Source organism: Falco naumanni, chromosome 11, assembly GCF_017639655.2.
Source record: "Falco naumanni isolate bFalNau1 chromosome 11, bFalNau1.pat, whole genome shotgun sequence".
Taxonomy (NCBI): domain Eukaryota; kingdom Metazoa; phylum Chordata; class Aves; order Falconiformes; family Falconidae; genus Falco; species Falco naumanni.
This window is the reverse complement of record NC_054064.1, coordinates 20,163,321-20,188,672: the sequence shown is the minus strand read 5'-3', so window position 1 is coordinate 20,188,672 and position 25,352 is coordinate 20,163,321. Positions and strand designations below refer to the sequence as shown.

At 37.0% G+C, this 25,352-nt stretch overlaps 1 long non-coding RNA gene across 1 annotated transcript; it reads right to left on the bottom strand.

Moving 5' to 3' along the window:
• Positions 1 to 235: 235 nt before the first annotated feature.
• LOC121095930 lies at positions 236 to 24,967 on the bottom strand. The gene is made up of 3 exons (XR_005830260.1): positions 20,018 to 24,967; positions 14,228 to 14,341; positions 236 to 492 (listed from the first exon to the last, which is right to left on the bottom strand). It is a non-coding gene; the product is annotated as an uncharacterized LOC121095930 (long non-coding RNA).
• Between the last annotated feature and the right edge of the window lie 385 nt (positions 24,968 to 25,352).

Below are 25,352 nucleotides of genomic sequence, written 5' to 3'. Positions count from 1 at the left end.
TACAGATTTAATTTGTTAGTTCAGCTAGGAATATACATGAGTTACTTCGAGGTCTTTGGGTAGCTGTAATACAATGAACTCTAAAGTGACAACCCAAGTACAGGGAAGAGCAGTGTTTAGACCAAGCCCACATGATACTGTGGTTAGTATGCCCTATGGAAAATTAAAATTAAACTCAGTAGTTTGGCAGGGTGAAAATCTTGATATTTTTATTTTATTTTATTTTATTTTTTTACTTCTAAACAATAAGAAAAAATCATTTGAACATAGAAAGACAAAGTAACTCAGAAAGTGGCTTAATGGTTCTACATGGGTTTGGCCCATCTCAAAGCCTCCAAGATGGGAAATATTTAGCATTCCACCACTCTGAATAATCACCCAGCTTCATGTCCTGGGTCATAAATTTATTAGAAAAGTCCAAGCAAAGGATGGCATTGCAATGGTCTGGGTCCTGGGAAGAAATGCTTCCCATCACGTGTAGACCAAGAGCACCTGCATATGAAAAAAGGAAATTGTATTTAGTGAGAGGTAATATATATACAGGCTTGCAGGAATAATGAAATGCTGTCTTTGCCTGTGCTTAGCTAGGAGAGAAAGAATGAGAAATGGTCATATTCTATGTTTCTGCTGTCACAAGAGGTAATGTAGCCAGGCTTCATACACATTTTTCTCTGCTTTTCTTGTGGCATAAAAACAATAGCAACAATAATGAGAACAATTAGAAAAGACTCAGAAAACATGGCAATGGGGCAGGAGAATGAGGGGCCATACAAAATAAATACAGACCAACAAGTCGGACCACATCAATAATGTAGGTCAGCAACAATGTCTAGGAGTAAGCCTATGTAAGATTTCTGCAATTAAGAAATGAAAATCCTTTGACCTCATGGCATGTCTTTTGAGATGAACATCCCATGGCTACAATTAAAAATATTGTTTGGATTGGTTGGCCCTCTTTGTATATATACCCTGGGCTTTTAAAGTATTTGTTCTTTAAGGTGAAAGGAAGAGATCATGATGGTGAAAGAGGTCGGGTTTAGAACTGAACTGAAATGGAAATTGCCACTGGGAAATTTCACTTCACTTTTTTTTTTTTCTTAATTGCCAACTTGACTGTTTAAAAATAAAATAAAAGACTAAAAGATTTACTTCAAGGCCAGATTCATATTGTCTCTTCCCCTCTGTTTATCAACAGATTTCATTTTGGCAATTTGGTTTAATTAAATCAGCCTACATACCTCTTAAGCTTAAACACTTTGGAATATTTAGAATCCAGACAGACATCAAACGGCTAGTAGGGCTCTCTCAATAGAGGCTAAATACTCTCACAGCTACTTATAGTCAGGCCCTGCTTTTTCCAGCAATACCCACAATCTGTGCAAGACAACCATAAGGAAAGCAGAAGTCACAAGCCACTGTTTAGTGAAAAATAGTAATATGATTTTGGTTTTCTCGGTCTATTGTCCAATGACCTACAGCAATGCCAACAATGTGTGTAGGACTACATCTGTTTGACATAGTGCTATGTGTTTCCTACAGCCTTCCATATAGTTGTACATAAACTACTTTAATAGATAAATTAATTATTTCTGCAGTTGGTATAAATCAACATAGCTTCATTACAGTTAATAGAACTATACTGATTTATGCCAGCATACATTTTAATTAAAAAGTTTACTGAGCCACAGTTTGTTGTGGAGTCATTGTTTAATTTGTTCCCTTTCAGCAAATTTTCTTCCCTATGAAATGCAACAACAGAATGCTTATAGTGAAAAACTAGAAGTGGCATGGACACACCAAGAAAGGATGTACACCACTCACAAAAGATGCAAAATAGTGCTGATCTTATTCATTTTATAAATAACTTTTTTAATCACACCATATTTCTGTATTCTGTAAACCAAACTAACATCACTAATATTACTTAAGAGAGGGGTAGAATTGTGGAGGCCATGGATTTTCTACGATAGCTCCTTTCACCAAAAGCCTCCTCCTCTCTTTTTCATGATTCTGTGAACTAAGAAGATCAGGTTGATGACTGCAAATGTGCAAAAAAGAAACATCTGTCCATTAGTCTGGAGGTGACTGGCCTTCCATTGCCTAGCTTCCCATAGCATTTCACTGTGCTGAAGTAATCACATTTTAGTTTTTAGAAAATGCACCTTTAATTATACAGTTATCTTCAAGACCAAGAAAAAAAAAAACAAACGACAGTTTTTCTTGGCTCTCAGAAGACAGCATTTCATGCCCCGATGATTTTTTAAAAGGAATTGAAAAAGTAAGTCTGAATAGTTTAAGAATAAATTACTCCAACATGAAGTGAGCTCTCATTCACCAATACTTACAAATAGCTTAAGCAAAGATAAAATAATGTGTATTGTAATTAATATTTTAATTTGCTAAGAAAAGCTAAATAGTGATTAAACTCCTTCCCCTCCTCCTTCCCCCTGATAATAATGAAGCTAGGCAATTTCAAGAGAAGCAGAGCAGCCAGGAGTTTAATGTCGTTGATTAAGAACATGTTTCCATGGTGGCTATTATGTCCCTCTTTAAAAGAGGAAAACAAAACCAAGCCTTATTTCCTTTTAGAGCTACAGGGTTTCTTCTGCCTTCATAAGACAGACAACAAGAAAATGTTTAGGGATAATTAAAGGCAATTAGGCTCATCAAGGCTCATTTCTGGTCTAGCTCCACTTCTTCTCCCTACAATGCGTGCTAATTGCTGCTTCAACATACCAAGTAGCATGGGTTATTTTTTTTGTACTTCCACAAACAAGACTATTTGGTCATTACCAGCTTTGACAGTGTGAATAAGAGACTCCTGATTAGCTTTTTGTTTGCTTTTGTAAAGATTTATACTACGTGTTGTATTGAATCCAACAATAAAGAATAATAAATTAACACAGAGCAATTGTGTAGTACCTTCTGCTAGAGGACCTCAACGTTCTTTGCAAACATTAATGAATTAATTATTTCAACAGTTGTGTGTAATAGGTATGATCATCATAATTTGGACTGCTGAACACAGACACAAAGAGGTTGGGGAGCACATTTACTGTTACAGTCAACATGTTATGATGTTGATCTCCTGTTCACACACAATGGGAATATTAGCTTGTTTGCCATAAACATGCCTGCTGTGTAACTTCTTCTGTTGTATCTGGTTTTGATTTTTTGATAGTCAGGGAATTTAAGATATTTAAATGTCTAAACCTCAAAGTGAAGTTTCTAGTGGGAAATTAGCAAGAGGTAGATATTCAGAACTAGATACAAAAATATTCAAGTGCATCCACGTTGGGTGCTGCAGTAGAAGACATTATGTAGTTTAAGTATTGGAAGCAGAAAAGGTTCATTAGCACAACTTTCTGATTATCAATTCCTGACAGAGCAGTTATGACCACTCAAATCCCACAGACCCCTTCATGTAAAAGCACAACCCACCTACCCAACGCTACCACTCTCCAGCCTTGAAAGCAGTTGGATGCCGGACACATTTGATTTTTCCACCAGAAAGTTTCTTTCTTTACTGCTTGTAAGTCCAGATCACATAAACAAGAAACTTCATGCATGACTTTATTATCTTGAAAGTGCTTTTAGGATTTTGAATATTTTTGAATGCCAAGGATACCTCTCCTGAACTGAAAGATGGGTAAGATCACTTGCATATACAGCACATAAGAATCTGCAGCTGATGCGTTAATTTCACTTCTTTGTACGGAGCAATTTGTTCAAGTATCAGACATTTGAATAACTGTGAAAGGAAATAGGTGCCAAGCCCCCACCAAAGTCCAGTCTGGAAGCATAAATTAGACAGTTGTTCAGTCTTCTCATCTTCTAGGCCTGTCTAGTACACATAATCAAATAGATTAGGCTTCTCACAAAACAAGTGCTCAATTCACCACATGTAAAACCTGGATACAGTTCTCTGCCTTGGAGGGATTCATGCTCACACATCCAACCTCCCACCTCCCAATTTACAAAGTCACAAGGTATAGAGAAAAAGATACCTAAACCTTGTTTCAAGAGTTTTTGCAATGATAAATATTTAATAATTAAAAGAAGAGTACTGGTAACCACATGAGCAAAAGCAATAGCTTATCTGAGCTTTGGCACTTAAAATTGATTACAGTCCCATCTCTACCACTGATGGTGGCTAGCACACTGTTTTGAGAGGTAAGTGAATGGCTGAGACCCACAGAAGGTAAGGAGAGAACTCTACCCAGTTTGCCGCATGCTGGCTGGCTGCCCCAGCTACACAAACACCATCTAACAGGGTACCACAATGCTACCCACCATCACACTGTCCTGAGAAGAGATTTAGGATCACAAAATTACCAACATGTGACAGCACATGTCATTTCAGGCAGCCTCAATGAGTGAATGGCACAGTAATTTCCTATATCATCTGGATTTGGGTGTTCTTTGAAAACCCATCCAATAAGAAGGATCGTGCTGCTACTTTTTTGTCTTTCACATATCCTACTCACACTAGTTCTGCAGCTTTTAAGTGTCCCGATTCATCATCTGCTCCCAAGTAACTAAGGACACCTAGGATTTTTACTGACATCAGTTTAGCTACACTAATTATGATTTCTCTATGGTCTTGAACAACAACAAAGGAAACAATATGGACATCAGGCATTCTGAAAGTCTTTTAGCTAGTATTTTAAAGCTCATATGGGAATGGATTCTATGCAAGTTTAAATAGACATGGCATTAGCACTTCCTGTAGTGAATTTCTTCAAGTAAAAAGGGTTTATTTGGTGCACAAGTGTATGCTTTATAACAGATAGAGTGCAGAGAAGCAGTTTGGCTGGAAATTTCAAGCAGTAAGCTGTGCTTTTGTGTAGCCACAAAGTAAGGCTGAGAGCCACAATCGCTAGCTCTAAGCACAGCTGTCTCTGCTGCTATTCATCAGGCTTTGCCCAAGGCAAGTAAGAAAGACCATGAAAAATGTCTTGGCTGTGATCAGGCCATTTCTCTCCTGATAATAAAAATGAATGCTCTGTACAAACTTTACTGGCTACACCAAAATCAAGTCATAATTATGTTGCTTAAATCAGAATGAATTTTGGACCTACTTACACCCAAGACCTTGGCGTACCTTCATTTTTCCAGACAGTTATATCTCCCTAAAGACATTAGTACAACCACACATTGCCTTTTACTGAGAAAAGTGGCACAAACCTTGCTTTGCAGGTTTGAATATGAAAGTGTAGTTTGTTTACAACTCTCAATAAGGTATACTTTGGGATGAAAGCAGAATGTTTTTTTCCCTCCTCAAGTGAACTTTAGTGTATTCTACAGTATTGTGGAAGCAAGAAGCATCCACTCGGATTTTCTTAATAAAAGAAGTATGATTTAATAAAAGAATATGACACATTTGAAACGTTTAGAGATGAGTAAGACAGCATGACCCATGTTATAAATAGAAATACTTCCCTCACTTCTCAAAAGCTGCTCCCATTCTCTACACATGCGCCTCCACGCTAACAATATCTTGGTGCAGTTAAAACATTAGTCACAAGGTGCACTATATTATTTTGGTTCCTTGACATTTATAACCAGGAGACACAGAAGGTTTTTTTCAGATTCATAAATCAAATCAACTTTAAAAAAAACAACTTTACAAAAAGACCACTCCAAGTATTTCCACAGTCCTTTTTAGCAGACCTGCTAAGTACCAGTTATCATATCTCACATAGAAACTCCCTGAAAAGTCTGATTTATGTCCCTACTCAACCATACGTTGCATAAAATATTCTACATTAAGGATAAAAAATTATTTACTTGCTTGAAGTTCTCCTTAACTGAACAGGAGTTTAATACCCTCCTTCTGGTCAGTCCTCACACTGTTCAGCGAAAAAAGCCTGGCTAAACCAGTCTTTCTAGCTTCCCTTTCCTCTAATACATCTGCAAACTTTTGTTTTGTATGGCTGAGGGGTATTTTGAGGTTGCAATATCCTCCTCAGCCACTGCTTTAGACCTCTGTTCCTGAGTACAAGCACATACCTCACTGTTTGATTAGCCTTTCAGATAAGCAGCCACTGCTCTGGACTCACACACATAATGCTGTGCAGTAGGTGGGAAGGAGGCATCTTCAAAAAGGGTTTTAGAGCAGTTTACAACAGAGATGCACTTAATGTAGGAAGGCAGAGAATTAAACAGCTTTTGTTATTTGCTAGTCACAGGGACCAGATCCAGTCCAACAGTACTTCAAACCAGTTACCATGGTCTTCCTACATACTCAAAAAGCCAGAAATCCTTTTGACATTTAGGAATGGAATCCATGCTGCTTTTTATCTAAGACTCCCTGAATCCTGAATGGTGAAAGGCACTGTGGAATTTCTGCCATGTAAAAGCTCACATGGTTTTCCCCCACTAAAGCGGTAGGATACCGGCAGACTTGTACAGCAGATTAGAGTTAGTCATCAGTTCAGAAAACAGTTCACTTGGAGTTTTAAAAGAAGTGTTCTGACTTTTTTTTTTTTTTTTTTTTTACTGTTTACTGGATATGCTTCTGAGCTCTGGCTAGTTCACCAATTACTTTCCATTGTTTTTGAGGTGGTTTTCTGATGATGACAGCTTGAGAAGTCCTTCCACTACTCTGACAGCTGATTAAGTGGCATTTTAATTTTCAGACAAATAATCAAGGGTCCCATGATTTTTCTGCTATACAGAAATTCATTTAATGTTCAGATATTTGTCTTATCCTGTGAAATCTGCTACTGCACAAGGTAAGGACAGACAAGCATTGTGCTAGTAAACCCGTTTTTAAGGTAAGAGCTAAAACATTATTTCTAGAAAAGGTTTTTCTGTTTTGGTCCATTTCTTTGAGATACCGGATGTTAAAAGGTTAGGCCTTTACTACCCTCTATGGCATCTTATTGATATTTCAGACACAAACATACCATAGTTGAAACATCACCTCTGAAAAGTAGTTTCGGCTGGTGAGGTACTGCATAAGGATTCAGTCCTTTCCAGTGATGTTCAAATGTCCTGTTACATTTTTCAGTTTTAACCAAAGAACTATTGATTTTAAACTACACTGTCATGGATTATATTACTGAAAACAAGTTAGGTAGAAACTTCCTTTAATAATTAAACAGAGCTGAAAAGAGAGCTCAGTTCTTTGATTACCTGTGACTTTGCATTCTGCTTCAGCTTTGATCTGGACAAGCAGGTAGATAAATGGTTTACATAGAAGGTCACACAACTTCATTCACTTAACACTGGAAGGTTGTGCTACATATACGTGTGCACACACACACATATACCAGGCATTTACCTGATGTTCACATTCCAGGCTTTTAACTGAATCCAATGCAAGTCTGGAGTGCTCTTTAGCTCATATAATAAAAGCAACCTAGGGTAAAATTTTCAGAGCCTACCTTTAGTACTCCATCCACTTCTAAGCTTCCTTTATCTACTATACTTTTGATCAGGGACAATGGATATTTTCAAAGGCCTCAGCTGAGACGATTCCAAGGTTTTTCGTCTCCTGAGAACACGAAGTCCATTAGCAGAATCCCTGTTCTCATGTACTCCCTTGAAGCTGATCTTTTCAGCCTTTACCTACAGCAAGCATCAGCCACAAGTTATTATGAAATAACACGTTCATGTTTTCTAATATTAAACTTGCTGGGTCTTAACTGCTTTCAACTCTATTACATTGAAAAATTAAAAAAAAAAAGTTTCCCTTCTAATCCCCCAAAAGTGATATTATAGACACACGGAAGATGGAGGTGGCATGTTTCCAGCTGGAACTGTTCAAATACTACAAAAAAAAAAAAAAAAGAAAAAAATATGGGGCAACAGGGTCTTGAAAGATCTAGAATTCAAATAAATGAAGCACATCTAAATTACTAATTGCAATCAGTTTAACTAGTCTTTCCTCCCCAGTCAAAGGGAAAGGTAATTTCAGCATCCCAAACATGCTTTTATATCCCCATCCCTTCAGCCGGTATCATACCTCCAGCTATGCATTCAGCATCACCCCCATGTTGACTGTAAACATCATGTCATTTTATTCCATTACTTTGACATGAGCTTCCCACGGGAGTTTATGATGAGGCATTTTCAAGACAACCTGTTGGAAAGCATCACGAGGACCTAGTATTCTAAACATTCTTCCCTTCCTTACCTTTCTTAAGAGTCCAAGTCAGGTTTATTTTTCATGATCTGTATATTAGATTTTCTGCAAGGAGAAGTCTATAGCTGTCTCATACTTTTCACAATACAGAGACATCCAGTACAATTTGGACTGTGCACAATTGGTATTATTCTTAAAAAACAAACAAACAAACAAAAAAACTACAAGAAAAAACCCCAACAAACATTTTACAGCCAGTTTCTCAAAAACAATTCTTTACATAAATATGACCTTAGTACTTATGAGGACTTGGGGTTTTACGCCTTTTAAAAAACCTATCAAATGGACAAGTAACATTTTCATGCTGTAATAAAGGGTATGCATCCTCATTTTATTTAAAAAGAATGGGTGTTTTAGAATAAAGGCTACAGAACATCTGGTACCTATCACAGAAATCACCATTACTGTGAAACAAAGCACATACTTATATATCACTGGATGGAGGCAGTACAAAAAGGGCAAAAATTACACTACCTGTGAAAAAGGAATAGTCAGTGCTTCAGATTTCTACTTCCAGCTCTCAAGTATGACACTTCCATTTTTTATAGTATATGTTTTACCACACATTTCTTACATTACAAATGAATCCATTCTAGGGTTGCAGAGGCTGGGTACAATATGACTAGATACATGGCAATACAGCAGGAGTGATTTACAGCATGTCATTTGTGTGAAACAAATTGGCACCTAACCTGCAGTATCTATGTTTGTATCTGGTTGAAGGAGATAACGCTGTTTGTGAAGTACATCACATTTGTTATCTTGCTATAACACAGATTTCCCTTGAAATGACTTGCCTTTGTATCACTTGTGAATAGATGGAAGAAACTTAGCAATCCGTGCTTTCATATGAAGAAAGGAAATGGATGTCCTTACACTAAGATCTCCAATTTAATTCCTAACATACACACAATTTCAACTTAACTTCACCTAGCGAAACAACTCTGACTTGTCATATACAAAAGCAGTTCTTGAAGAGATCCATAACATGTTTTTTTTTAATTTATCCTTGATTAAAATCCAGCTTATGATCCATGATTAGAACCCTGAGTGCTAAAATCACTCATATGACTTCAATTGCAATTATTACTCTATTGCATATGAGTAATTACTCACGAGTGGGAGAAATGTCTATAAGCATTTCATTTAATCTGAAACTTTTCTCCTCAGACTCTTTCAGCTGAAGCTTCTAACTCAGTTACATGCTGAACTTCTATTCTACCTGTCCTGTTCTTCCTTGACATTTTTATTCTTGTTCTTATTAAGTAAACTGACTTCAAGATACAGTTAAGAAAATTAACATTGCAACCTGCAGAAGGTGATTAAAGTTGTTAAAACATAAACTCGCTTATGTAAAACTTTTCCCCCATTTCAATTTCATGTCAATAAAGGAAAAAAAAAAGAGGGCCAGAAATGCCAAATTTTATACCAAGAAAATAAAATTAACTGAAGCCAGCTGGCAAGACTTGGAATTTAGATTTTCTCCCAGTTTATTTTGTGGGGTTTTTTTATTATTATTTATTTTAAGATGGAGTTTATCAGTCAAAATTTTTAGGTCACTATCCATGGAAAACAGGAATGGAAAAAGAAAGGCAAAAAAGAAAAGTGAGGGAAGGCTTGAAACTGCACAAAGGCACCTCAGTAGAAAGCAACCTACTGTACTTCACCGTGAGTTGAAAATGCCAGCTGCAGAGCCCAGATATTTTGGTTTGTTTATTTGTTTTTTGAACAAATAAAGAAGGCTAATGTAAGCCTGGGCTGCCTTTGGTGAAGCAGCACCAGCAGGTTGAGGGGGAAGATCCTTCCCCTCAACTCAGTACCGGTGAGGTAGCACCTGGAGCACTGTGTCCAGTTCTGAGAATCCCAGTATGAGACATGGACATACTGCAGAGAAGGGCCAGGAAGGTAATTAGGGAACTAGAGCAACTCTCTTACAAGAAAAGGCTGAGAGCTGGGACTGTTCACCCTGGAGAAGGCTCTAGGGGGTTCTCATCAATATGAGAAGTACCTGAAGCAAGAGAGCACAGAAGATGAAGCCAGGCTTTTTCCAGTAGTGCCCAGTGATGGGACAAGAGGCAATGGGCACAAACTGCAATGCAAACATTAGGAAATGCTTTTTTACTGAGAGAGTGACTGAGCACTTCCACAGGGAGGTTGTAGAGTCTCCCTCCTTGGAGATATTCAGAAGCTGTCTGGACATGGTGCTGGACAACTGACCCTAGGTATCCCTGCTTGAGTATGTGGGTTGGACAAGATGACACCCAGGGGTCCCTTCCAACCTCAATCGTTCTGCGATTCTGTGATCTTTCTGATCTGATCTCCCAGCTTTTCAAATAGCCCCTGCTACGCCTTCTCCTGGCTGACCCATACAGCGGCAATCCTAGGCATGTGTGGCGCTTAGCATTCCCACCTCTGCTTATAAGGTATTGCTGGAGGTATTGCCATGTACTGTCTTGGTGAACAAAGTATTATCTCATTCTTTCCATTTCCATTCTTTTTCTTTGCAGCCTTTTTGACATCTGTTCACTCTTGCCTTGGCATATCTCTGACAGTTGGCAACAGTAACTTTTGTTAAAGATGGGTGCTTTTGCATCTTTACAGAAAAGTTTACATAAATTAAATGGGAACTATCATTTATCTAGAAAAGTTAGTTCAAAGATCCTAAGTTTGTATTCCCAGCATTTGGAAGTGGGAGTCCAATAAATGTGTACAGGCCACAGATCACAGGTAAAATTCTCATTCAGGTAACTGGGGGAATCTGGTTTTAGAGGATGGGTACAAGCACATCAGCTGAGCATTTGCACATACCCGTGATTAGTCAGGAAAACTATTTAAATTTGCTGTCACAAACAGAAGATTTGCAACATAAGTGAGCACACAGAGTTCTGGCCATATCATGCATAATTAAAAAACATTGGCCAAAGGTTTCTTCCCTAATGAATTTTCCCTAAGAAGGAACAGTCTTAGAACCTCTGTTAGAAATGCCTGGAAGCATTATCATTAAAAATCACACCAAAACAAAATGGATTTTTATTTTAACTGCATTTTTTTCTTTCAGTATAGAAAGTATAGGCACAGCTAGTGTACTTCTTTTCTTGCTGTCTTTACTGCAAAGCTTTCCCAGGATGCTGTATCTAGTCAGACCCCATTAAAATCATCAGCAAATAGAAATGTCTTTAACGTAGATTTAAAACCACAGCCTGATCCAGTATTTAAGATCTTGGCCAGGAATTTGTTCCACAGTCACCATCCGTAATGACTGAGAGGTCAGAGGCTACTTTGCTACTCACAAGTGGAAATGGAATAGCAAATGTACTGGAGTTCACTTGCTGCCAATTGTAAGGCCAAGGTTTGTTTTGCAGTAGGGCATGGAAGATTAAAATAACACAGGAAACTTGGCTAGAGGATAGGTCCAAGTGGACCTTGAAGGAAGTAATTACTTTGTACTACTGTACTCCCTCTTCCTCCCTCTGCTCTTTCACTTCTTTATGTGCTTAATTGTAAATTACCCTCCACTCCTTCTATCACTGTTTTAGTTTTCCCTTGTACCAGTGAAGCGATACAAAAGTGCTGGTACTAAATTCCTGCTGTAAAACCAGTGCCAATACTTAGTGTCTATGAGCTCCAGAGCACTTTGAGTACTGGAGCTAGCGTCATTACAAAGCTTGTTAATGTAAAATCTTCTTTGTGTTACATTTTTGCAATACATTTTACAGAAATCTACCCCAGGGAGCCAAGGGGCAGTTGCTTCTTTATTACATTTTAGAAGAGACACATTATTAGCGTTCCAGTCTATATATTATGAAATTAAGTGGATACCCTTGGGGTTAATTCCTTGTTGTAATTGTAATGAAAAGAAACAATTTCTAACCCTCCATTTAAGATCTATAACTATTAAAATCCACTAGTCTTAGTGACTCCTGGGGCCAGTGAAGTACTTCAGTGTATATGAAAAAGGGCACTCCTACAGTGTCCAATATCAGTAATTTATAAAAATAACAGCCTCCAAGTGGGAAAACTAACAAATGAGTTGCCATTGAGCCCCTCCCTGCTGTTTACCATTGCACGCTGGATTCATCAACTACGTAAAATTATATGAATATCGAAATTATGGAGCTGGGTTCCAAGATTATATTTTGCCTAGAGTAGGAAAGGTAGAGCAGGAATCACGCAATACAATGATTAAATACAAGGAAAAAAATCACACAATACATCCACAGAGAATCCTCTTAGGAACAAAAGTTAAAAAGCAACATTTTTTTTTCAGATTATTCTCTCTCATAAACAATCCCACTTGCTTCAACACGTTTTATCTGATAAAAACCACCTGGTTTTAAATAATAAAAACTTAACCATCTATTTCAAAAACATTTACTTCCCTCTGAATATGCTTAATTTGTTCAGTTTGGGAGATGTACAGTAGTAACAATGCCATTGCCTATATGCAATGTCTTCATGGTGTACATGGCTGTACATTTCTTGAGAATTCCTGCTCACTAGTGTTCTCCTACTGACTTTAATATGGCCAGCTTTTACGTCATCATATGTGGCAGGTTTCACCATCTTTCCTATATGCTTATACCCCTTTTCACTTTTCATAATGCTTAAAAGAGAGAGAAATATTTTCATAAATGAGGTGAGAAAAAATGGATTTTAAAACCACAGTAGTTAAAGGGAGATGCAGAAATACTGCACTACAGGAACCTGTTATTAAATCATTTTAATGGACTGACTAGGTTTCAATTTGACAGCAAACCTTTAGCATGTAATTCAGTTTGTTAGTAGCAAAATAAAATGTACATCATCAGATAGAGTCTTCCCATTTAATATGCTTATTAAGGTCATTGTTTCTATTAAGCTAAAAATTCTGTAAGTGCATTATTGTCTAACACAGCATAAATTCCCATTTTGTATGCATGCATGCTGAATGGACATACTAATTTAATAGCAGGAGAGTTTTCTAGGACTTTGTTAGAGTTGCCTTGTCAAAAAGACTATGCCTTTAAGATTACAGGAATGGTCTGTCCTTTTGACAAAGGTACTTGTTTAGCTGTGGTTGACATAGTTTTAATACTACGAGATACTATAGAGATTTCTCTCTCTCCTTTTATACAGCATAGTATAAACTCCTTAGGAGAAAGGAAAAGAGTCTTATCAGACATGGAAGAAAGAGCTGTTGTTTTCAAAAATACCACTCTACCAGCTCATAAAATATAAGTTGCTGTGTACAGAGGAGTTTAGACTGTATTGGTTATCTTTAAGAGAAAGAAGGAATGAGGCACCATTTTATAAGTCACTGATCAGAAAAAATGGGTTTATTTTTCTATGTATTTATTATAAATTCATGTAATGTCACCTGGTACTATTGGCAAGCCATACTGGAGAACGTCCTTATTTCTCCAGTGTTTACAAACCATTTACAAATCTGATCATTCACAGCTTGTGCATTCTCTAGTCATCGTGCCAACCAGTGAAACCAGCACCACCATCTCAGAGTGGTGTCTAAGTGAGACTTAAATTGCCAGATGGAAAGGACAGAGACCTGTTACTCTTTCCTGCTTTCAAAGGATTGCAGAAAGTTGTAATACAATAATTGCAATAGAAAGTGAAATTGGAAGGCTGATAAGGAACAACAAATACTTTCATTTTTATTATTGGCACTGCTTAATGTACTGAATACATTGGTCTTTAGCAATTGATGATTATTAGTACTTACATAAAATGAGCAGGTGGCCTCCATCTCAATGGACAGATGTTAGCATCACATCTAATGAAGCTAAACAGAACCACTGTCAATAGAAGGCTGTAAGTTTAACACTTTTCATAATCATTACATCCCTTTTAATAAATCAAGAGCTGTTCAGAAAATACGTGGCTATCCCTAGGAAGTGGAACACTTTCTAACATTGATTATGCAGATGGTAGAAAGGGCTGCATTTCTCAAGGCCAGTTGCTAATTATCCTATATCAAATACAGATAGGATGACTGCTGGGCAAATAACTGAGCAGAATGCTGATACTGGGAACCTTGGCAAGAATTGGAAATCATTAAAAAATTAAACAGGAACATCTGACCTTTGAACTTCTGATTGTTTCTTCCTTATGTCTTCATAGAAATAGTTTATTCAACTCTGTCTATCTGCAAGTCCCTGCAATTTCATTGCCGATCATGTGCTGAAGGGAGCTTTCCTGAAGTGGGACAGAACAACACACTGATAAGGCTGGGGTGCTTGGAAACTACTGACTTAATTTGCAATAAGAACCATATTATTCTAGCATCATAAATAATACACAGAATTTCAGCATTAAAATGCTACCAATAAAACCATGTAAGTGCTGAGAATGGGTCCTTATTATATGTGAGGGTGCATGCATAGGGTGAACATTAACTCTGTTTAACAGACAAAGATCATATAATACCCTTGAGATGCTGAGTCTGTGGATTATGCCTATTTACTGTGATAGTTGTAGTAGGGGTTTTATTTGTATTGTATACTGCATTTAGTAAAGGCAAAATTCATGTTAGGAAGTTGAAATTAAACATAAAACACAGCACAGATGCTAACATCAGATTACAACTTGAATAATTGCAGTACAAGTGCCTAAAAATTTCTTGTAATTTCCATTCCATAATGTGCCCTTAACTTTTTTCTTACTCATATCCCTTACTTCTGCAAATATAAACTTCACTACATTTTTGAAAGAATTTATTCACCATATGTGTCTTTGCCAGCTCTGAATGGCAAATGTATGAATATATATAATTATCAATGTTGCTTGTCTAATACTGAACTGTAACCTGATAAAAGAATTCAGAGCAAAGAGCAATACTGGAACATTGTAAAAAGGTAGAGACATGCTTATGTTTAGGTATTATTTACAAAATAATGACCAAAAGTAAGAATTTGCTTGTTATATTAAAAAAATAATAATATTCAAACAACAAAACCCAACCAAACAACACAAAAGAAAGATTCAGCTTAAATGTCTTTTGTTCAATTCTAAAATTTCCCATCTTAGCTACTAGTGTAATCTCTTTTGAATATATACCTCACATAAGATAGCTGTATTTTGCAGACTGTATTTTGTGGAAGAGGTAAAAGTAACAAGGTAGAACCCCGTCTCTCTTAATATGCACTGTTAAACCATAAAGATGAGAAACACTGCAGTGCTCTTGGCTTGTGATGGAAGTTGGTAAAATGTTTGTATACAGTGAAACCCCCAATAAAATACCCAGCATTGGTTGATTCAGTGAAAATCAGCATAATTTTTTTCCAATGAAGTGAAAATATTTGCGTCCTTGAATAAATGGACAAATCATGTGCATATAATTTGCTGTCACATCCTAACTATGAAGCCACAGACATAAGGCAGAAAGTAAGAACAAATATCACTCCAGAACCTAACTTGTTTCAGCATTCACCTGGGAGAAGGGAATTCTAGCTTCCAGTTTCTGCATCCAATTAATATTTGGAATATCTCCATCCTAAATACTTCCTAGCCACCAGGGGATGAGGATTCAATCATCAAGCACAGACAGAAACTGAAGCCAGGACTCCCACATTCCCGACGGACTCCCCGCACCACTGCACCTTCAGATAAGATCAGGCACTTGTGAGATGGGTGCAAGCCCAAAGGGCAGACTGGGATTGCCTTTGATGCTTTTGGGAAAAGAAGGGGAAAAAAAAAGGTCTAGCATTGTAGGCCAATGCATACAATAATACTATTTAAAGTTATATCTGAAATATTGAATCCAGCCAAGCAGCACAGAGGTAATTTGCCCATAGGTCCTGCAGGTTAGCACCATCATGGCATGCCAGGTTTGAAGATAAACTATCAAACACTACAGCTGAATTTGCTCTAGAAGGACTATCTCTCCTTACTTTCTGATGAGCATTTTTCAAAATGTGACTGCCCCAGCTGGGAGAACTCAGATCTGGAGGAATCACACACCATTCATGCTGGATGAGAGTTTTAAATGGGCAAAAGGGGCAACTCTGCAACGCAAGGAGCTTTTGTGTGTCTTTAATATCACATAGTTTCCATTGTGATTAACATGCTACTTGCTTAATCCATGAAGGATTTTATTAAAAAAAAGCACAAAACAACACACAAATGAATAACCTGTTACTTCCTCATTGATGAGGAAACGGTTCTTCAGTGTGGTAGATATTTGGAGCCATTTACAAGCCAGGGACTGCAAGTCAAAGAACTAGTATGCTAGACAAGCACTGCCTACAACCACCTCATTCAAGTGCATGAGAAATTGCCTCTCTTCATACATTCTGTTTGGAAAGTGTAATGGTCTGAACTGCTTTGTTCTCCACATATATTAAAAGCAGATTCATCACAGAGTTAAAGAAAATAACCAAGTACTGTCTCCACAGACTTTTAAATAACAGTTCCTCCCCTTTTACTCCTGGCATTGCTACAGATGAAAAACAGAATATTGGATGCTTGCTACAGATACTTGGGCTGTTCCATTTGCAAAGAAAATTTGCGTTCTTTTAAAGAAACACGTCATAATTACAGTAAAAAATATACCACTACTGAAGTTTCATTTTAATTGCTGGATAAAGTCATGGATCTGGCCTGGTTTTGTTTTCATTTTTACACTGGCACTGTGGAAGTTTCTTATTTATACCCTGTAAGAAGCAACTAATAAACCTGTCTCTGATCAAGTGTGTTAATTTCAAATCTGAAACTTAAAACAATTAATTATGCTGTTAGGGAAACATTCTAAAAAAATAAATAAATCAGAAACGTTTAACCGTATGTAAAAGTAGCATTCAATTGTAAATTATAAAAGGGGTCACATAAGCGTTACCAGAAGCTTCATACTCCACACAGACTTGTTTCAGTGACACTTAGAAGTTAAATGCAGAATATCTATCAGATTTTCTTCCTGTCCAAAGCCTGGCACTTCTATCTTAAACAAATGTATTCAGCACTCTTCTTTCAGGCCAGTTATGGATTGAATCATTCATTAACTCTGGAAGCCTTCTCCAGGTATCCTGAAAAACCCTTTTAGAATTCTACTGATTTCTAATTAGATTACTAATGACTACAGTTTTGAGTTACTATCACTTTATTTACTGGAAATATATTTTTTTTCCTAGCATATACAGTATTTTGACTATTCTGTCAGGAGTTTTCGATAGCAGTAAGTGCCAAGTTCTGAACTTAGAGTTCTCAAGAAATGGAACTAAAAACAGCTCAATACCCACCCCCACCCAAAAAGAAAAAAACAACAAACCAACACCAAGAAAAACCAAAACCAAACCAAGACCAAACTAAACAGGAGAAACAAGTATTTTCCTGGAATCACTCACTGGACAATATGCTCCCACTTGCAAATAAAAGTTTTGGTACAAAACAAATAGTTTCATTAAATTGAACGGGAACACAGCATTAGTTTGGGAAAGCAAGCACAGCAACAGAGCATGAAACCATTTAAAAGGTAAATAAAACATACCCCCAAACAGAATGTAGAACAAGTGATTGTTGGTAGTGCCCCAGAAATATTTGGACAGGCTCCTCTCCAGGCTGCAGGAGAAAGCACTACTGCACTTCTTGTCACCTCTACTGCCTGCTCAGATCACTCCTGCTGGGTGATCTCTCTAGCTGAAATATCACCTCTGAGTGGAGTACGCCTGGCCTCAGCACTTCTATAGGTACTGAGAGGGACGTTTGTGGTGCTGAGTAGGTGTCCTCTAGGGCACTCCCTGCTGCAGCTGCGAAGTAAGTCCAGGTGCTCACCCGATCTGTTACTGCTGGGGAAAGGGAGTTCTCAGGACAGCTTGTTTAGATCCTGAAGGCTGCAAACTTCTTACTACCTCCCACCATCCTGACAAGTCTCTCTCTTCATTCTTGTCCTTATACTTTGGAGGAAGCTTAACAGAACACTAAGAGTCCAGTCTACTCAAGGTACATTTCTGCAATTAGGCAAAGGCTCTGAACTCTTTATACATCTATAGTGCATCCTCTGGGCCGAGCATGGTAAAGTTGCAGTACAGCGCATGCTTCCATTCATTACTCAGAAAAATAACATACCAAAAGCCCGACAGTCAAAATTCAAATGGATGTTTTCACTGTCACAGGGCTTGTTATTTGATTTATTTGTTCTGTCTCTTGCAGTTCATCTCTACGTGAACAGATTTTCAGCTATGATCTACACCCAGTAAACTACTTCAAATAACCATTGCAATTAAACTTAACCACATTTTCCTTTAAAGCTGATTTAGATTGCATTGTGATCATTTTGGATAAACTTTTTATAGTATTACACTGATGCCTCATATATATTTATCACTTCATTTTGTGCATGTAGGTACCTTTCAAGAGTTTTTCCTTGGTGACTTCTCATCTTGTGGCTATTTTCTTAAGAAAATGTAACTCCAGGCATATTTGTATCAAGAAATACAAGAATAGGGTTATGAGTAAAAAAGTATAATGCAGTTGGAAAAATATAATCTAATTCTAATCATCCAGTAGGATATTACTTTGAGAACATTGAGTTAATAAAACATGCAAAACCAAAATAGATATTGTTCATTTCTTAATATTTATTTTCATTCCAAAGTCTTGTATTGGCCACTCTATATATAGAGTTTTGTTACATATAACAGAGGGTGTTAAAAGTCTTCTCTAGCTTCGTATTGTATGAGTATGTTTAAGAGAGGCTTGTAGTTTTCAGGGTAAGATCACAGATATCCATAACAAAATACACTGAAAACATACTCCAATTCCTTTATTTCTGCCTCAGAAACAGACTGAGGGTTAAATATTGCAGATCACAATATCAATACCAAGATTTTTGAAAGAAGCAGCACAGCATTTCTGCCACTCTCCCCATGTGGGTAACAATGAGACACCCGAAAGTTTGGCACAAAGCTCATCTTTTACTGTACTAAATAAAGTCAGATCCCATTTCCTACAAAAAGAGGATGACAAGGACAAAAGAAGAGCTGAATATTTTTAAAGTTCCAAAGACTGTGAAACCGTATTTGTTGGAGGTGGCTTCATTCTTGTTGTCCCATTCCTTCCCATAGATTTTTTGATAGCTCAGAAAAAAATAAAGTTTCCAAATATAGGCCAGAACATCTGTGGCCCAGATAAGGAAAGTGATAAACAGTCCCATGATAAATGATATCTCGGGGAAGGATACCAGATATCTTGATGAGTACTAAAGAATTTCCATGTGGAGAACAAACACTATCAGAAAAAAGGAAGATATGGTAAAATTAAAAACATTTCAGGGACATGAGGCAAAAGGGGAAGATGAGGAAATGGAACAGTTGTCTTTGAAACTGCACTGAAAGTGATTCTTTCCATGTTAATCTTTTTCAACCAGGGTGTCTGTAGCTTTTATGGAAACTTTCACTATTTGCATTGGACTATGAAAATATTTCAGCTAAGATGGATCACAAGTGTTTTCTTCCATTTGAATCCTGATATTCTGTGGATGAAACTGAACATTTGCAAGAACTATTAGAAGTGCTTCCCTCCTTTCAAAAAGTCTCACCTTCAGTAATGTTTTTTTCTTCCCCATCATTGCTAACTGCAGTAATGCCTATTTTTTTCCACTTTTTAAATGGAAAGTTTAAAGGAAAATAGTTTCAGAAAAACAAAATTTCCATCATATGAACACTTAATTTAGAATTGCATGGCAGTCACTTTACTGTCCTCACAATGCATAATTCCCATTTAGAAAAGCCTTAACCCTAGAGTTATAGTAGAAGAAGCGGTGCTTACTTTAGTATTTTTCTTCCTTAATCCAAGATAAACCTCTATAATTAGAATTGACTGCTTTTTAAAGGAACAGAAATGGCAAGTGGCTCTATCTTAAATTAAAAGATCTATTACCTTTGGTCTTCTAATTCTTCTCAGCAATGTGTTGTCTCAGGAGTCACTTCCTCATCCTTATGAAAAATAACTTACTGTAGGTGTAGAGGGAAAAACACATCACTGGAGTTATGTACTAAGTGACTGCATAAGGAAGATATATACAAGTTTAGAGCAATGGAAAATAATTGCCAAGTATGTCATGTATGAACAATTTATTAAAAATTTTCCATAGCATAAGCTATTCATCAAGTAAGACATTTATATTGAAGGCTACATTTTCATTCCCTCATGCAAATGGGACACAGGAAAGTAAAAAGTAGAGGGACTCACCATTTCTTCTTTCATGCGTTAAAGGCCTAAAAGCTTAGTGGCACTTCTGGTACACAACAGCTTTGCACAGCCATACCCCAGAAACCCTCATGGCCAGCAGTAAAAAGGGGTATGCCCTGCCAGGATGTCATGACATGTATTTTCACCTGTTCATTCTTTTTGCTCCCAGGATTTTCTTTTTTCCTGTGTTCTATAAGCTTCTCTTTTGAACTTCTCTGGGTTAGTGCCCCTTTCTGTCTTGCTCTTTACATGGCTGTGGCTTTAAACCTGGACCTTAATGATCCTCTGATTTTGTACTCTCATCAGTCTTTCTTTTTCTAGACAGACAAGCAGCAGATGTCCTAAGATCTTCCAGATGATCTGAGATTTTTCAAGACCTGTTGTGCCCTGGAATTAGCAAACACTGTATTGCAGCATGTACAGCAATAACAATGCTGGAAGCTATCTGTTGGCTGATGCTTTGCTTACAAAATCATTTATGTAGCAGTAACCAATATAATTTGTCTAACTACTTGCAACATTAGGTGGATGGTATGTATCTCATATTAAAAAGACTTGGATCCAAACAAGTCCAACTTTCTTGCACCCAAGATTTAAAAAGAAAAAAAAAACATACAGAAAAAACCCAAACAAACAAACCAGAAAAAAAAAAAAAAAAAAAAAGTACCTCATTAAACACTGCCCAAAAGCAAAAATAATTCTCTCACTGGTCCCTCCTTCAAATTAGTAATACTGACAACTATTTAATCTGGGTAATGCAATACATTCTATATTTCAATGCCTTCTGGTTTTCAGACCTGTATATATTGCCCTTTAAAACTAACTACACTGTGCAAGCACACACTAGCATTTGCTGCAGGGATTTTAGAAGTCACCAACAGGCCAGGTAGTTTATGGTTGCTCAATACAAGCTATTTTGACTCTCCTGGCTAATTCTATTTATTTCAGCATAGCTGTGCCAACAGTGGATCTGAGCCCTCTATCTTAATTTAATATGCTCATTACACCCAAAGAGTATTGCAAATAAATAGGCAATCAAGAAGCTAGAAAGACAGAAAAGAGGGATATGGTGTATAATAGGTAACCTTAGAGAAGACAATCAGAGCACTGATTCCTTTCCTTCCAAACAGCAGACAATAATAGTTCAAACTAATCATGATTAAAATTTTCCTTTTTACATTTAATTGATACTCTGGAGACTTTGTTCAGCTCACTCTAAATCAGTCCCTTGGTAAGTGCCTTCACCGATAACTGGATCAACCTGCAGGTAAGAGCTGGATTGGGATCTGTAGAGCATAAAGCCGTCTGCTTTATACAGCAGTGAAAGCTGCTCCAATATATACACAGTGTAAGCAATTGTCAAGAAAGGCTTCAGATGCCCTAACAATATATTTTACCTTGAACTGGTCAAACAAGCTCAATGTTTACCCAGTTCTTGGCTTCTTCACTCCTGCTACACTGAGACTGACATTTGTCAAAAGAATATCTTTCCCCAGGGAATGAAGTTAAGAACAATTCAGCTTACAACCTCTAGGCTAAAAAGGACTTTTCAGGTAGTGTTTCCAGTGAGGACTGACTGGGATGTCTCTTTACCTGGAGTACACAAATCACTTCTACACTCCTATGGACTCCTGCCACACGTCTGACATGTTCTAGTTAGTACCAAATAATATTCTATCTATTCAGAAAATTTCAATAGACATTGCTATTTAAAAGACCTTCCAAAGCCATAGAAGAATGTGTCTGTGGGTGAAAGGAGAATGTTGTTTCAATATGGTTTCTAAATCTGTAAGTTTTTCTGAGGAATGGAGTGTTGAAATCTGATTGCTGAGGCTGTGCAACAAGAATGAAAGCTAAAGAGAAAGATTAAAGGTGTTTAAAGTTCAGATATATCTTTACTATCTTTCTCAGCACATTGACATAGGGATTAAATACAGTTTCTCAGGAAAAAAAAGTAATTTTAATAGAGTCTAGTCAGAATTAGGTAATGTAAGGATTGTTATCCTCACATCTAAAATAATATTATATCCTGAAACAGAATAGCCCTTGAAGTAGGATATTCAATAATGACATTCCTAAAAGTGCCTGTTTAGTTTTGATCAGACTTCAGAATTTATTTATTTTTTCCCACTCTTCAGGGGAACGTACTAAATTTTGGTGTCCTTGTTCTGCTGTCTCTATCTTCAAACTGCTTTTCTTCAGCAACTATTTTTTTTTCCTCTGTCCTCATAGTCAATATCTACAGTGCCATACAAAGCTCTTTCATCTTACAGCAGTGGTGGAGATCAGTCACCTAATGTGGGGCATAACCTTCCATTTTACTAGATCGTCTTAGCCAAACTATTTAGCCTTCGGAAGCTCATGTACACGGCTAACATATGGCTAATGACCAACAAATGATTTAAGTTCACTGGAAGAAAACCATAGTCTTGTCTACTACAGCTGCTCCAGAAACCTCCAGCATAAATTTTGTGAGTAACCCAGAAGGGTAGGGGCAGGCATAAGAACAACAAACTCAGACTGGCCCATGCCTACACCGCATTTCTCTTAAGCAAATATGATTTTTTAACATAAGGCTATTAGATACCCTAATATGAGTATTTGATCCTTTGAATAGTTCTCTTTTCTGCCTAATCATTCATAATGGAGTTAATTCCCAGCCTTTTCCATAGTTGTTTTCAGCAATTGAATACTCAATAAGAAAAAGTGTGGGGAACAACTGCGGAGGAAAATGGTGAACTGTAAAAAGGGAAGGGCATTTTAGTCTAAAATACATTTGCATTTCAAAAGATAAGAGTAAATCATGCGCACTTAACTGGTACTTGCTTTTTTAATTTAATTAATGCTAGAAAGACACTTTAAGACACAGTGCTCTAAAGGTGCTTAGAAGGAAAAAATTGTCCCCCAAGTGTCTGATGTCAAGAGCCCCTGGGTGACACTCAGAGTAACACACTTTTTGAGCACTTCAACTTACTTGTGTCTTTCAGCGCTTAATTAACATAATTTGACACAATTATAGATATAAACACTTTATAAGCACTTGGTACTAGGAGTGTCAAAAAAGTGTTGATCTCCATCAGTTTATACTGGAAACAAAAAGCTTTAGCACAGCACTCAAACAAGCGCTTAGAACTATTCCACACTATTAATAACATTCAAAGAAGCACCAAAAAGAGAGAGAAAAAAGGAAGTATTTCCAAAGTGTTCACTGGAAAAATTCTTTAAAGATTTTACACATGCATGTAGCAGGCTTCCTAACCCAATTAAAACTATGAAATGCACAATCAAAACTACTCTGTTCTGCTGCTCACTAACTAGCTGCAAATGACTGGGTGAGTAACTCAGCAGTATTTTTGGGGAAAAAAAGGAAAAACAAACTCCGTGTCATTCAGGATAACAATTATCATCTTATATATTATATTTACATGTTAGATCTTCTGAAAATTGATTGAGACTACATAGGCTGGTATGTAGCACAGGCACAAGTCATAGTGTTTCAGTGTGTCAAGACTGAGCACAGGTATGCCATGTGACACTGCACCTCAAGAGGGTTTTTTTTGTTTATACTCCTAACTTACTTGAAAAAATATTTTGGAAAAAAAAAAAGCCTGCACGGAATGAACTGTTCATTTTCTCAATACAGCTAGTGAATCCCCCACTTGCTTAATGCACATGAGAGTGCTTCTTTTGAAGACAACTGTAGTTCTCCCAGAAGACACTCTTGAGGAAAGGTTCCAACAGGTAGAGTTTGGCCAGCAGTGAGACCACATCAACTGCCTGCTACACACACTCCATTTCTTATCTGAGCAACAGATCCAGGTTCTGTGCTAAAAGTTATTCTGTTCAATGGGGGAAAGAGTAACAGCACCAAGCTCAAAGGACACTGCAATGTCACCTCTTCCTCTCTTTTGATACATGGATTTTCTTTTCATGGAAACCATTCTCAATAATTAACTTTTCAATCAATAACTTCTGTGCAATCCAAAATTTCACATCAGGGTGATGACCATGTTTTTTGTAAACATATGGTAAAAGGGTCTACTTCTAAATATTAATTTGAACTAAAAAGTTAAAAAAACCCAACAGCTTGCTTTTTTCTTTTCCCCCTTCTCTTCATATTTATAAACTAGCATGCATTTACTCAAGTCAGAGGCTGTGTTTTGCAAATTGAGTGAAGCACACAGACCCTGATACATATTATCTCTTTGTATGTGAGGTAGGTCAGCTAAATTTATGAATATTTCACCTGACAGTTACATTAATCATCTTAACACTTCGCAAACTTTTTGCCAGTAAAGTGGAATGACAATTGTGTTAAAGATGAGTCATCACATTAAGATACTATCCATGTAAACTAAAACAAAAATAAAATGTAAAAGATGACATTTTCAAAGTCATAACTTACTTTCACTAGGGTTAACACATTACTGCTTTTGAAAATAAACCATTAGAAATTGTCCCTACTTATCTTGTTAAGTGTCGGAAGTGTGTTCTTGCAAGATCCATCCATTTTGATTTAGGATATGCCTGATTTGCCTTGAGATTTTCTCTGTCATGTGTAATTGCTGAAACATTGCTTGCCTAAACCAGACCAGAACATCTCTTCTTTTAGGTTTGGAACCAGGCTGGGAGTGGTGTATAAATGAGGATCCTAAAAAGAAGAACAAAATAACTCTAAAAAAAGGCACCAGAAGAATAAAAGAAAATCGGAGGCAGTACAAATTACAGGATCATCTGAAAAAATCAAACCAATTTTTTAGGCACCTACCAGCAGAGATTGCAAAACCTGTGTCCTTCCTTTCTCTGTCTGAAGTTCGCCGTCTACCAGTTTAAGGCACTGTCTCAGCAAAGCACTTAAGCACTGCTTAAATCCTCTTGAAGTCAGGATTTAAGTAAGTGAATAAAATTATGTGCATACTGAAGGACTTGGCTGGGCTGGGTTGCATTGTTGAATCTGGCCATGGTCAATTTTAAAAGATTACTCCAAGACTGAAACTGTTATCTGTAATTTCCTTTACAAAAG